The sequence below is a fragment of the Elephas maximus genome, chromosome 16 (assembly GCF_024166365.1).
Source record: "Elephas maximus indicus isolate mEleMax1 chromosome 16, mEleMax1 primary haplotype, whole genome shotgun sequence".
NCBI lineage: Eukaryota > Metazoa > Chordata > Mammalia > Proboscidea > Elephantidae > Elephas > Elephas maximus.
Window position 1 is genome coordinate 14,701,103 of NC_064834.1, and position 14,264 is coordinate 14,715,366.

The 14,264-nt window shown below is 39.4% G+C and overlaps 1 protein-coding gene across 1 annotated transcript in view; it reads right to left on the bottom strand.

The window, feature by feature from the left end:
* Positions 1-14,264, bottom strand: part of MCU (mitochondrial calcium uniporter) — a 237,261-nt gene that overhangs the window by 86,046 nt on the left and 136,951 nt on the right. The window lies entirely within an intron of this gene.

Sequence of the window (14,264 nt, forward strand, 5' to 3'; positions counted from 1 at the left end):
TAGAGTCATTGGGTGCATAAATATTTAATATGGTTGTACCTTCCTGGTCAATTGTCCCTTTAATCATTATGTAGTGTCCTTCTTTATCCTTTGTGGTGGATTTAACTTAAAAGTCTATTTTGTCAGAAATTAATATTGCTACTCCTGCTCTTTTTGCTTATTGTTTGCTTGATATATTTTTTTCCATCCTTTGAGTTTTAGTTTGTTTGTGTCTCTAAGTCTAAGCTGTGTCTCTTGTAGGCAGCATATAGACGGATCGTGTTTCTTTATCCAGTCTGAGACTCTCTGTCTCTTTATTGGTGCATTTAGTCCATTTACATTCAGCGTAATTACAGATAAGTATGTGTTTAGTGCTGTCATTTTGATGCCTTTTTATGTGTGTTGTTGACAACTTCATTTTTCCACTTACTTTTTTGTGGTGAGGAGTTTTTCTTTGTAAATTGTGTGTTCCTCATTTTCATAGTATTTGACTTTATGTTTGCTGAGTCGTTATGTTTTTCTTGGTTTTTATTTTGAGTTATGGAGTTGTTATACCTCTTTATGGTTACCTTAATATTTACCCCTATTTTTCTAAGTAAAAACCTAACTTGTATTGTCCTATATCGCCTTGTATCCCTCGCCATACGGCAGTTCTATGCCACCTGTATTTAGTCCCTCTTTTTGATTATTGTGATCTTTTACATATTGACTTCAATGATTCCCTGTTTTGAGCATTTTTTTTCTTTTTAAAATTAATCTTAATTTGTTTTTGTGATTTCCCTATTTGAGTTGATATCAGAATGTTCTGTTCTGTGACCTTGTGTGGTGCTGGTATCTGATATTATTGGTTTTCTGACCAATTTCCTTTAGTATTTCTTGTAGCTTTGGTTTGGTTTTTGCAAATTCTCTAACTTGTGTTTATCTGTAAATGTTTTAATTTCGCCTTCATATTTTAGAGAGAGTTTTGCTGGGTATATGATCCTTGGCTGGCAGTTTTTCTCCTTCAGTGCTCTATGTATGTTATCCCATTGCCTTCTTGACTGCAAGGTTTCTGCTGAGTAGTCTGAACTTATTCTTATTGATTCTCCTTTGTAGGAGACCTTTCTTTTCTCCCTGGCTGATTTAAAATTTTCTCTTTATCTTTGGTTTTGGTAAGTTTGATGATAATACGTCTTGGTGATTTTCTTTTTGGATCAATCTTAAATGGGGTTCGAGGAGCATCTTGGATAGATATCCTTTCGTCTTTCATGATGTCAGGGAAGTTTTTTGCCAACAGATCTTCAACGATTCTCTCTGTGTTTTCTGTTATTCCTCCCTGTTCTGGGACTCCAATCACATGCAGGTTATTCTTCTTGATAGAGTCCCACATGATTCTTAGGGTTTCTTCATTTTTTTAAATTCTTTTATCTGATTTTTTTTCATCTATATTCGTGTCGATTCCCTTGTTCTCCAGATCCCCCACCCTGCATTCCAATTGCTTGAGCCTGCTCCTCTGACTTCCTATTGCATTGTCTAATTCTGTCATTTTATTGTTAATCTTTTGGATTTCTGAATGCTGTGTCTCTATGGATTCTTGCAGCTTATTAATTTTTCCACTATGTTCTTGAATAATCTTTTTGAGTTCTTCAACTGCTTTATCAGTGTGTTCCTTGGCTTTTTCTGTAGATTGCCTTATTTCATTTCTGAGGTCATCCCTGATGTCTTGAAGCATTCTGTAAATTAGTTTTTTATATTCTGCTTCTGGCAATTCCAGGATAGTATCTTCATTTGGGAAAGATTTTGATTCTTTAGTTTGGGGAGTTGTAGAAGCAATCATGGTCTGCTTCTTTATGTGGTTTGATATCGACTGCTGTCTCCAAGCCATCTCTAAGATATTGTAGTGATTTATTCTATATTTGCTCACTGAGTCTTGTTTTCTTTCAATATACATAGATGGGCTACTAGATTGCACTGTCTTGATTGTTGTAGCCCTTGAGTCACTTATGTCCTATTACGAGCTGGTTTGCGCTGTTACCAGATATACACGCCTCAGTCCATTCACTATTCTTGAGTAGAATCTGATTTTGGGTCATCAAATGTGTGCTGCAGACTGTCACCCATCCACCTAGAGAAGTAGTGGTGATAGCTGGTTGCACCAGATTCTAGTAGCAGCAGGGGTTTCCACTCCAGCAGAGGGCAGGATGCTGACAGGCTTCCCCCAAGTGCCAGTGAGGTAGGTGTGTATCTATTCCTAAGGCACCTCGGTGGGTGGGCTCTGCAGCTGTACCTTAGGCCCCCAATGCAAGTACCTCTACAGATTGGTAGGTGTCAGCCTCCTTAGACCCCTAAGGCTGGAGGCTAGGTGGTCTGGGGGGAGCTTCAGCCCTCAGTTCCCTATTGTGGGTTAGTGAGGGCTCTGTTGAATAAGCAGAGGTATCAGACCTGGGAAACTTGTCTTTCCAGTAATCCGCTAAATCAATTACAGGCAGATCCCTATCAGAAATGCCTTTGCATTATAAGAGCCACTTTGTTCCCTGTAGGGATGAAAGCCCAAGACTGTGGATCACATATGTTTGGCTGGAGCTGGTTCTGTGTTTTTAGTCCAATTAGGGAAGGATTTTTCGTCCCTGGGTTTTTTGTAGCTGCTTCTCTCAGGCCAGAAGAACGGGTTAGGAAAAGACCAAAAAAAAAAAAAAGCAAGCAAGAAAGAAAAACCGCAGAGCAGTTTACTCTCTAGCTCAGGAAATTCCAATGTCAATGAAGCCGCCTGGGAAGGGGAGGGGAAGGTTCAGATAAATAGGAGAGAGTAGCACCCCGGAATACAGACAAAGTTACTTATCTTGCTTGGGATGACTGTTTTATCTGAGATTCCCGAGGGGCGCGTTGACTGTGTGTGCTGGCTGGGTAGAGATCGCCCCTGAGGGTCAGGCCGTGTCACACGGGTGCGCGGTCTCAGAAGCCGCGGTTAGTTCCTGCGCTCCCGGTCCAAAGCCCCGCGCCAAGGTTCCCCGGCTGGGACGCCACGCTCCTGGCTCCAAAACCAGTCGCTGCCTCCCAGTGACTTCTCCTCCTGTCAGCCACATCACTACGCTGCCTGCACGCACTGGCTGGGCTTCCCCCCAGGTCGGTTCAGGGGGCTAGGGCTGCGCCCTGGGTTTGCGCCGTCTCAGGATGCCGTGCTCAGGTCCCCTGCGCCCAGTCCAAAGCCCGGCGCCAAGGTTTCCTGACTGGGATGCTGGCTCCAGGCTCCGAAAACAGTCGCTGCTTCCCCGTGGTTGTTTGTTCTCAGTCTCTGTCACTCAGGTCACCTCTTTAGTTTTGTGTTTGATGGTCAGGGTTCGTGGATTGTCATGTATGTGATCGATTCACTTGTTTTTCCAAGTCTTTGTTGCAAGAGGAATCCGAGGTAGCTTCTACCTAGTCAGCCATCTTGGCCCCGCCTCTCTGGTGCTGTTTTTTAGAGATGCCAGTTAGGAACAACCATTCTCCACTGGCTTCTTCGACTAAATTTTCAAATGGCATCCAATAAAATATCCTAAATCTTTTCCTGCCTTCCTCAGCAGAGGAAAGTGTTATAGAGACCCAATAGAATCAAAATTGGCATCTGTTCATATGCTGAATTTATGTTCCAATAAAGAAAGGATTAAGAGCATGAAGAGTCAGAAGTAACTTTTATTTCTGGCATCTAACACTGAGTGCCAATATGTTTAATGTCATCAAATAGCATCATTAAGACGCTGCTTTGAATCAGTGCCATCTTTATGTGTCCTGATGGCCAGAATATCACATTCTCCCTCTCTGGATTCAACGCTACTAAAGAATTCAATAACTGATCTTCAGTAACAACTGAAACAAATAGAAGCAGGTCAGTTCTACAATCAGGGTATATTAGGGTAGTTCAGGGTTCTAAAATGGAGATCACCCCAGAAGTCAAAGCCAAAGGGGAATTTTAACAGCTTCTTAGAATAGTACTTTCTGCTTTCAGGAAAGTTAGCAAAGCACTGGGAATACCATTATCATCACAACAAAGTAGCCATGGTTTGCTCATGCTTGGCCTATCTCTTTCCCACTAATTCTACATTTGAAGCACATGGATATCTAAAAAGTCATAGAAGAAAAGAGGACAACGACTTGGATTACCAAGAGAAACTTTTCCATCTAAATCACATTTTTCAGTCCAGTGTGGCCAGAACAGTTGCTCATTTATAAACCATTTATGCCTTTTAAGTTTTCCGCTCTATTCTTTTCCTATCATCTAATTCTTTTTCAAGAGGGAACTTGAACACTGCCCTATTTTCAAAGTTATTTTCCATTTTATAAAACTGTAAAAGACTACTGTAAGCCAAAATATCCACATTTAGAGGTTAGAGTTAGTACTTGATTGCATTATATTAAAGTTCAATCAAGTACTTAGTACACACAAGGGACTCAATAAATGCTAATTTCCTCTGGGGTAAAATCTCAGAGCCCTGTGGGCCGCTGAAATCCATAAGGGTCTCCACTACTATCACTTTACTGATACAAAATTAGACACTTTCAGTTCTTGTAGACATTTATATCTGTCCAACTAGACTACAAGGCCTTTGGAGACAGAACAGTGTCATGTACTTCTTTTTATGCCCATTTAGAATAAGCACTTATCATCACGTTGAAGATCATAATGATTCTAATATCCAAAGACATTGGCAACTTCATGCAAAGTCTAAAGAACAAATTCACGTGCGTATCCAAAATAACGTTGCTGCTGTTAATTTCTGTTGAGTCTATTCCTTCTATTTGCAAGTCAGCATACCTTAGGCAACTATTAAAAAGGTGATTAAAGTCAACAAAAGCACATAATATTGGCATGCTGCAGGGAAAGGATATGTGATGAGATGGGACTAGCTAGGACTAAAGGGTCCTATAACTAAATTGTGTAAATGGTACCAGGTAGAAATGAACATACTTGAGAAAAGTCTACCCTCCAAGAGAGAAGCATGGTCACTATAATTACTCTACTTGGAATGTATGTGTACAGAGTATTTATTTTGCAATAGAGAGGCCTAACATTTGATGCCATAGCAATTCTGGAAGGAGTACCAGAACTTGAAGGAAGACAACCAACCAAAGATTATTTTCTTGAATCTTTCTGGAGTAAACTGTTTTTTGGGTGTGTCTCAGGGGAGGAATATGAAGGAAACTGACTCTACTAAGTACTTATGAATTCACAAGTAATGAAAAGAAATAGAAAAACAAATTGGCAGTAAGTTTGCTACACAGCACTTTTTAAGAGTCAATTAAGCTGTTCAATGTAACTATTTAAATAATAATATTATGCCATCCCACCACGTGTCTGTCAGTTTGTTGTACTGTGGGGGATTGTGTGTTGCTATCATGCTGGAAGCTATGCCACCGGTATTCAAATACCAGCAGGGTCACCCATGGAGGACAGGTTTCAGCGGAGCTTCCAGATTAAGACAGGCTAGGAAGAAGGGTCCAGAAGTCTACTTCTGAAAAGAATTAGCCGTGAAAATCTTATGAATAGCAGTGGAACACTGTCTGATACAGTGCCGGAAGATGAGCCCCTCAGGTTGGAAGGCACTCAAAATACGACTGGGGAAGAGCTGCCTCTTCAAAGTAGAGTCAACCTTAATGACGTGGATGGAATCAAGCTTTCAGGACATGCAAATATCCATTAATAACTGGAACCTGGAATGTATGAAGTATGAATCTAGGAAAATTGGAAATCATCAAAAATGCAATGGAATGCATAAACATCGATATCCTAGGCATCAGTGAGCTGAAATGGACAGGTATTGGTCATTTTGAATCAGACAATCATATGGTCTATTGTGCTGGGAATGACAACTTGAAGAGGAATGGCGTTGCATTCATTGTCAAAATGAACATTTCAAGATCTATCCTGAAGTACAACGCTGTCAGTGATAGGATAATATCCATACACATAGAAGGAAGACCAGTTAATACAAATATTATTCAAATTTATGCACCAACCACTAAGGCCAAAGATGAAGAAACTGAAGAATTTTACCAATTTCTGCAGTCTGAAATTGATCGAAATGCAATAAGGATGCACTGATAATTACTGGTGACTGGAATTCAAGAATTGGAAACGAAGGAGGATCGGTAGCTGGAAAATATGGCCTTGGTGACAGAAATGATGCAGGAGATCCCATGATGGAATTTTGCAAGACCAACAACTTCTTCGCAAATACCTTTTTTCACCAACATAAACGGTGACTATACATGTGGACCTTGTCAGGGATTGAATTATGTCCCCCCAAAAATGTGTGTAAATATGGCTGGGCCATGACTCCTGGTATTATGTGATTTTTCTGTATGTTGTAAATCCTGCCTCTATGATGTTAATGAGGGAGGATGGGCAGCAGTTGTGTTAGTGAGGCAGGACTCAGTCTAGAAGATTGGATTGTGTCTTGAGGCAATTTCTTGAGATGTAAGAGAAAGAAGCAAGCAGAGAGACAGGGGGACCTCATACCACCAAGAAAGCAGTGCCGGGAGCAGAGTGTGTCCTTTGTACCAGGGCTCCCTACACAGAGAAGCTCCTAGTCTGGGGAAGATTGATGAGATGGCTGACAAAGAGAGAAAGCCTTCCCCTGGAGCTGACACCCTGAATTTGGACTTTCAGCCTTAACTGTGAAGAAATAAACTTCTCTTTGTTAAAGCCATCCACTTGTGGTACTTCCGTTATTGCAGCACTAGATAACTAAGATCTAGCCAGATGGAATACACAAGAATCAAACTGAATACATCTGTGGAAAAGCTTAATATCATCAGTCAGAACAAGGCCAGGGGCTGACTGTGGATCACACCATCAATTATTCATATACAAGTTCAAGCTGAAACTGAAGAAAATTACAAAATGTCCACGAGAGCAGAAGTATGACCTTGAATATATCCCACCTGAATTTAGAGACCATCTCAAGAACAGTTGACATGTTGAACACTAATGATCAAAGACCAGCTGAGTTGTGGAAGGACATCAGACATGAAGAAAGGAAGAGATTATTAAAAAGACAGGAGAGGAAGAAAAGACCTAAATCGATGTCAGAAGAGACTCTGAACCTTGCTCCTGAACATTGAGTAGCTAGAGTAGAAGGAAAAAATGATGAAGTAAAAGGGTTGAACATAAGATTTCAAAGGGTGGATCAAGAAAACAAAGTATTATAATGACATGTGCAAAGACTTGCAGATAGAAAACTAAAAGAGAACATGCTCAGAATTTCTCAAGCTGAAAGAAATAGAAAAAAAAAAATTCGAGCCTCGAGACATAATACTAAAGGATTCTATGGGGGAAATATTGAATGATGCAGAAGGATCAAAAGAAGACAGAAGGAAAACACAGAGTCACTATACCAAAAAGAATTGGTTGACGTTCAACCATTTCAGGAGGTAACATATGATCAGGAATCGATGGTACCGAACGAAGAAGTCCAAGCAGCACTGAAGGCATTGGCGAAAAATAAAGCTCCGGGAACTGACAGAATGCCAATTGAGATGTTTCAACAAACGGATGCAGCACTGGAAGTGCTCACTTCTCTATGCCAAGAAATTTGGAAGACAGCTACCTGGCCAGCTGACTGCAAGAGATCCATATTTATGCTATTTCCAAGAAAGGTGATCCAACCAAATGTCGAAATTATTGAACAATGTCATTAACATCACATGCAAGCAAAATTTGCTGAAGATCATTCAAAAGCAGCTGCAGCAGTATATCGACAGGGCGCTGCCAGAAATTCAAGCTGGGTTTAGAAGAGGACGTGGAACCAGGGACATCATCGCTACATCAGATGGATCCTGGCTGAAAGCAGAGAATACCAGAAAGGTGTTTACCTGTGTTTTATTGACTATGCTAAGACATCTGACTGTGTGGATCATAACAAATTATAAAGAACATTGTGAAGAATGGGAATTCCGAAACAACTGTGCTCATGAGGAATCTGTACATGGATCAAGCGGCAGTCGTTCAAACAGAAAAAGGGGATAGTGCATGGTTTAAAGTCAGGAAAGGTGTGCTTCAGGGTTGTAGCCTTTCACCATACCTGTTCAATCTGTACACTGAGCAGATAATCTGAGAAGCTGGACTGTATGAATAAGAACGGGGCATCAGGATTGGAGGAAGACTCATTAACAACCTGCGTTATGCAGATGACACAACCTTACTTGCTGAAAGTGAAAAGGACTTGAAGCACTTACTGATGAAGATCAAAGACCACAGCCTTCAGTATGGATTACACCTCAACATAAAGAAAACAAAAATCCTCACAACTGAACCAATAAGCAACATCACAATAAACAGAGAAAAGAATGAGGTTGTCAAGGATTTCATTTTACTTGGATCCACAATCAACAGCCACGGAAGCAGCAGTCAGGAAATCAAAAGATGCACTGGATTGCGCAAATCTGCTGCAAGAGATCTCTTTAAAGAGTTAAAAAGCAAAGATGTCACCTCGAAGACTAAGGTGCGCCTGACCCAAGCTATGGTATTTTCAATCGCATCATATGTATGCAAAAGCTGCACAATGAACAAGGTAGACTGCAGAAGAATCGACACCTTTGAATTGTGGTGTTGGAGGAGAATATTGAATACACCATGGACTGCCAAAAGAACAAATACATCTGTCTTGGAATAAGTACAACCCGAACGCTCCTTGGAAGCAAGGACAGTGAGACTGTGTCTCACATACTTTGGACATGTTGTCAGGAGGGATCAGTCCCTGGAGAAGGACATCATGCTTGGTAAAGTAAAGGGTTGGCAAAAAAGAGGAAGACCCTTAAGGAGATGGACTGACACAGTGGCTGCAACAATGGGCTCAAGCATAGCAACAATTGTGAGGATGGCGCAGGACCAGGCAGTATTTCATTCTGTTGTGCACACGGTTGCTATGAGTTAGAACTGACCCAACGGCACCTCACAACAACAAGGACAACGTTATGCTATTACTCCTTATCCTTTATATAAAGGAGATCCCTTATACAGACTTGTTCGTTTTGTCTGGCTGCCCAGAAGATTCTTTTATATTGAAGTTCAGTAACTTCCCAGGTTATATCTTAGTTTTAACCATTATCTACTAGCTGCTTAAAAGCACATACCAACTGGCTGAAAGGAACGGCTTTCAGTTGCTTAGTGTTGGAAGCCAAAGGAAATTTCCTTTACTTAAATGAGTACTAAAAGTTCTATTGTATAACCAAATAAGTCTCTTATTTTTTGCTCCTTCGCACACATTTTCCCATGCTGTTTTAAAAGTATTAAATTTAATTTTCATTGAGTTATCTGAAGAAAAAGAATCTGATGAAATGGAAGAATTGCTAATAAGTGCTCCATCATATCACTGGTTCTGAAAAATCAGATGCTGACGCTCCAGTAAAGGCTCACCTCACTGGTCAGACCTTTACAGTAAGATCTAACTTCTAGGGAAATCAGCGTATTGCTGGACGGAATCCGCCTACACGTGGTCTAGATTTCGGATAATGCGGCAAGTTATGCTTTACTGCCTGTATTTGGGGGTTTAGTCTTGTGCCTAGTTTCACTAATGATGGAGTTCTTTTCTACTTTCCTATCTTCTTGTTTTTGATGAGTTTCAGAGGGGGGAGAATAAAAATGCCTTTACTCTGCTACCTTTAACTGGAAGTCTCCTCCCTAAACCTTGTATCTTCAGATGTGCTAATCTTTAAAGTAATAAATAATAACCTTGATAGGTTTTAATACACCAGGGAGTGAAAGACAAAAACTGACATCAGCAGGGTGAAAGAAATGCTTATACGAAGCCTGTGCCAGGAACAACATTTGTTTGGAGATCCGTTTGAGCAGCTGTGCCAAAACAGTTGTATCACTTGGACTAAAAGTCGTTTCAGAATGCTGTATATAAAAGACTTCTGTGGCATGCTCCCATTAGATTTAGGACTATAATTACCTATTTCATCTGACCATAACTAGGGTCCCTTGCCGTGCTCTTCCATTTGACCTAGCCCTCATCCGTTGACTTGCCTGTATAAAATAGCCTTTCCTTTTCTATCTCCTGCCGCTCTAGTCCAAATATCTCCTCCAATTTTAAGTAGGCTAGATTAGTGATTTTTAAGGTTTAAAATTCTTCTGGTCTAAGTATTAAAATATCATGCTGTTACAATACACATTGTGCTGTCTGAAGCTAACTTATATCTTTAAAACAGCATACCAATGATCGTGAAGATGGCACAGGATTGGGCATCGTTTCGTTCTCTTCTACAAAAGGTTGCCATGAGCCAGAGCTAACTTGACAGCAACTAACGACAACAACGTATAGACTAGAAACCTAGTCACCACATTTGTTATTTCTGTATAGTTTTAAAATTGATTACAGTAATCATGTATCAGTAATCACATAATCAGAAAAATATTTCAGAAATATGCTATCCACGGTGCAGATGTCAAAAGGGATACTATTCAAATTAATAACATCTCTTACACTTCTTTCCAAGTTTTGCCTGATTTTTCATCTCCTTCTATAATTTTTTTCCCCCTATAATTAGAGGTTTGCCGTCTTTAGGGCTGTTTACAGCTCAGGACCTTACATCACATTACTGGCTGATGCCTTCACTCATAAAGAGACACTGTCTCTAAATGCTGGCTTTCAAGTAGGATGGTCAGCTGCTGCTCACTAGCAGTCCACGGCTGGCCGTATCATTTGAATTTATGTTTCGGTAGGTTCTATGCACCTTGCTAGAAGCCATCTCATGTCAGGTTCCTATTGGGAATCTATTCGGACTCCTGTCATGAGTCATCCTCAGTATATAAAATATCCAGAATGTTGGGTTAGAATACTGGACTGGGAAGTAGACAGTGTTCCAAATGCTGGCAGCAGTGAGCCCATCATACCGTTTAGTGTTTAGTGCAGCTTAGAAATGACACTGAGGAAAATGATCCAGGAATCAGATGTGACAGTTAAAGTGCATCTTGAGTCTCCGGCCACAGAGATGACTAAACTGTTATGCTGCCGTGCCAGATCTTGAGTTTACTCCAGGACTGCATGCCCCTCTCTACCCCCTTCCTACAGGACACTAATAAACAGACAACAAAAAACCTGAGCATTTGATAAAACATTACACAAAGCAATAATGGGAAGAAAACCTACTTCTTTATATTGCTTTCTAACAATCTGTTTCAAAAGCCTATAAATTGCAACGACAGAAGTTTATGTATTGTCAGGAAACAATCCCTCATTCCAAATGCTATTTTAAAGCATTTATGTAATAATGAACACTAAAAATTACTCACTAGAGACCATCCCTGAAGTTCCTCTGCCCCTTTGCACGCTGTATCCAACCTCTGAATTTCTTTATAGAATTCTGTTTCCTCTGGTCACTGGATCAGAGGTCTCGTCTTCATTTTATTCTGTCTCTTGCTCTGCCCACTGTCTCCACTTCATGTCGATAAGGAAGTATAAGAAATCTTGAAATTACAAATTAAAAGCATTATACTTTTCATGTTAAAAAAAATTATAAACATTGAAAAATGAATACATGAGTGATACTGTTTCCTAAAATATGTTAGATACAGGAAGCTGCCTTTTAGTGGATTTAGTACATAAATGACCAGAAACAGAGGCCTGGCTGCTGAGTTAAATTTATTTTTTTCCTGGAAAGTGAGAAAGGCACAAGGGAAATGTTTTAGGTTACATCTGTGATACGGGACCATCTCAGACATCATTTAGAATTCCGTAGGTACCAAAATAAGATTGAAAAAGCCAATATGGTCTTTTGGAAAAAAATTTCAAAAAATGTTTTTATTATCTTGAAAAATTAGCACTTGTCTTCAGAGGTAAGTTAGTTAATACGAAATTTATTTTTAAGAAATTTAAAACATTTCCATTACTTGGTCTCTGAAGACAGAGCTAGCAGGAAATCATTAAACTATAAGCTCAAAGACAACTTATCTCCTTCCCCTCAAACTAAACTGAGTTTAAAAGATTCCTTTCCTCCTGCTCTGCAATTCTAATTGCATTGGATGAAAGAAAAGCTAACAGGCATTGGGCAGCTGCCTAGTCAAGAACAGAAAATCCAATTGTAAGAATAATCTGAATGAGTCTCACTGATCTTACAGTAAAATCTTATTAACCAGCTTAGCAAAGGACCAAGTCTTTACTGGTTACATTGGATCTCTCCTTATCAAGTATACTATAACAAGCACATGAAAATGCTTATCTTGTGAAAATGCCAACTCAGTTTAACAAAGTAGACAAATTAACACATCAACAAGACTCACCGAATTTTGGCTCACTGATGCTAGAATGCAAGTTTATTTGAACTTCAATAACCTTTTTCTCAAAACAATAACAACTACCACCACCACCACAACAAAATCACAGCCAAAAAAACATAACCCTGAAAAGGCAGTCTGGACTTAAATCTTATCATCAGTTATTTTAAAGCCTATCTTTCCTATATTATAAATTATGCAATTTAAAGAAACTGGCACAGAAAGATATGAGTTTAAACTATTTTGGTTCAAAGTGTGACTACAAGGTATAAACTAATGAAGCTTTACTGAAAGCATGTGATGAACTGCCCTGAGGTTTCTTACTGGGTACAACCAATCTAACTGCTTGATAGATATCCGTACCAGATATACCTCCAGTTCCTTGAACTCAGTATGTTCCCAAACCTGCTCCACTCCTGTATGTCCTATTTTGATTAATTCTAACTCCAACCATTTGGTCAGTCCCTCAGGCTTTAAGCCTTACAGTCATCTTAGAGTCTTCACTTCCTACTCTAATTCCAATCTCTCCCCATATTTTACCAATTCCACTGCCACCCTTTTAGTTCATTTCTACTTTTTTTTTTCTACCGACACTGGCATAATTCAGTAGTTGAAAGTACAGGCCCTAAAGTTACAACAGGACTTGAATCCCTCCTTCCCCACTTACTTTGTGACTTTGAGCAAGTTCTTTAACTCCTTTAAGCCTTAGTTTCTGCATCTATAAACCCAGATGCCATGAGGTGTCAAAGGGCTAATGCACATAAAGCATTGAGCCTGGTGCCCCGCACAGAGCTGATACTCAAAAAGCATTTGGTATTGTTATTACTGGAGTTCTGGTGGCACGGTGGTTAAAGCACTCATCTGCTAATGGAAAGGCTGATGGTTTGAATCCTCCAGCTGCTCAGCAGGAGAAAGATGTGGCAGTCTGCCTCCATAAAGATTACAGCCTTGGAAACCCTAAGGGCCAGTTCTACTCTGTTCTATAGGTCACTACGACTACAATGTCCTCCAAGCTCTCGTCTTTAAAATATGTCCATCACAGTATACCAGTCACTCTCCTAAATACTGAATGGATCATATCATCCTCTCTTTAAAACTCTTTCAGTGGCTCCTCACTGCTTAAAGGATAAAGCCAAAGCTCCCTAGCATGATTTTCAAGAACTTGCTTAAAAAAAAAAAAATTTTTTTTTTGCCTCTTCCTTAAGCTTCTGAAAGTACACCTTCCTTCTAAAACATGATCTTAAAAATGTGAACTATTAAGTCTTATTTCCTTCATCTAACAGTTATCTATCTCATGAAAATGAAGAATTCACCTGAAAATTTAATAAAAATTAGTGTTTCAGACACCCATGAATTCCTGTCTCATAAGAGGAATTTCTATAGTGGATACACTTAATTTCAGGGCAAACATTTACTTGAATTTTTTCTTGTTTGGTTGGTAATGATCTCTGCATTAGAAGCCAAAGACAAGAGATGGTGGCAGAGTTTCAAAGATATCAGGTGGGAAAAAGGTAAGCCAACTGCTGAATATAATAATGACAAAAGAAGCATAATATCCATTAGCGGTAATAATGTGGTATTGTAAAATGTGATTATTCTTCAAATTTTATTCTTTTCCTAAGTATTCCTTACAGAAATCATCTCTTACCAAGTAAGTCTGTCAATACGTTTAAAAAATTTCCTATTTCGTGTTGCTTATTGATTAGATTGCATCTAAGTGACCATTTCCATTTGGAAAAGTAATTAGATGTTTAAGTAAGTAAACAGAATCTGGACAGAAATCAATGATTCTCCTTTTAAGATTTTTCTACTCCATTAGTTTATCCTATTAATAACCAACAAATAACGTGTTATCAGAACGCTATTTTATGAATAATACATGTTTCTGAGTAAGAAAAGAGAAAAGGTCCTCAGCTCTCTATCTTCTGTTGATCACCCCTTAGGCCAATCAGTCAGTACGTAACTAAAATGTCTAATATTAGGTCTGTTCTCTGAGCAAAAGCTTCCGTGTTCATGTGTGCATGGGGGAAGCTGGGACAGAGGATATAAAAAC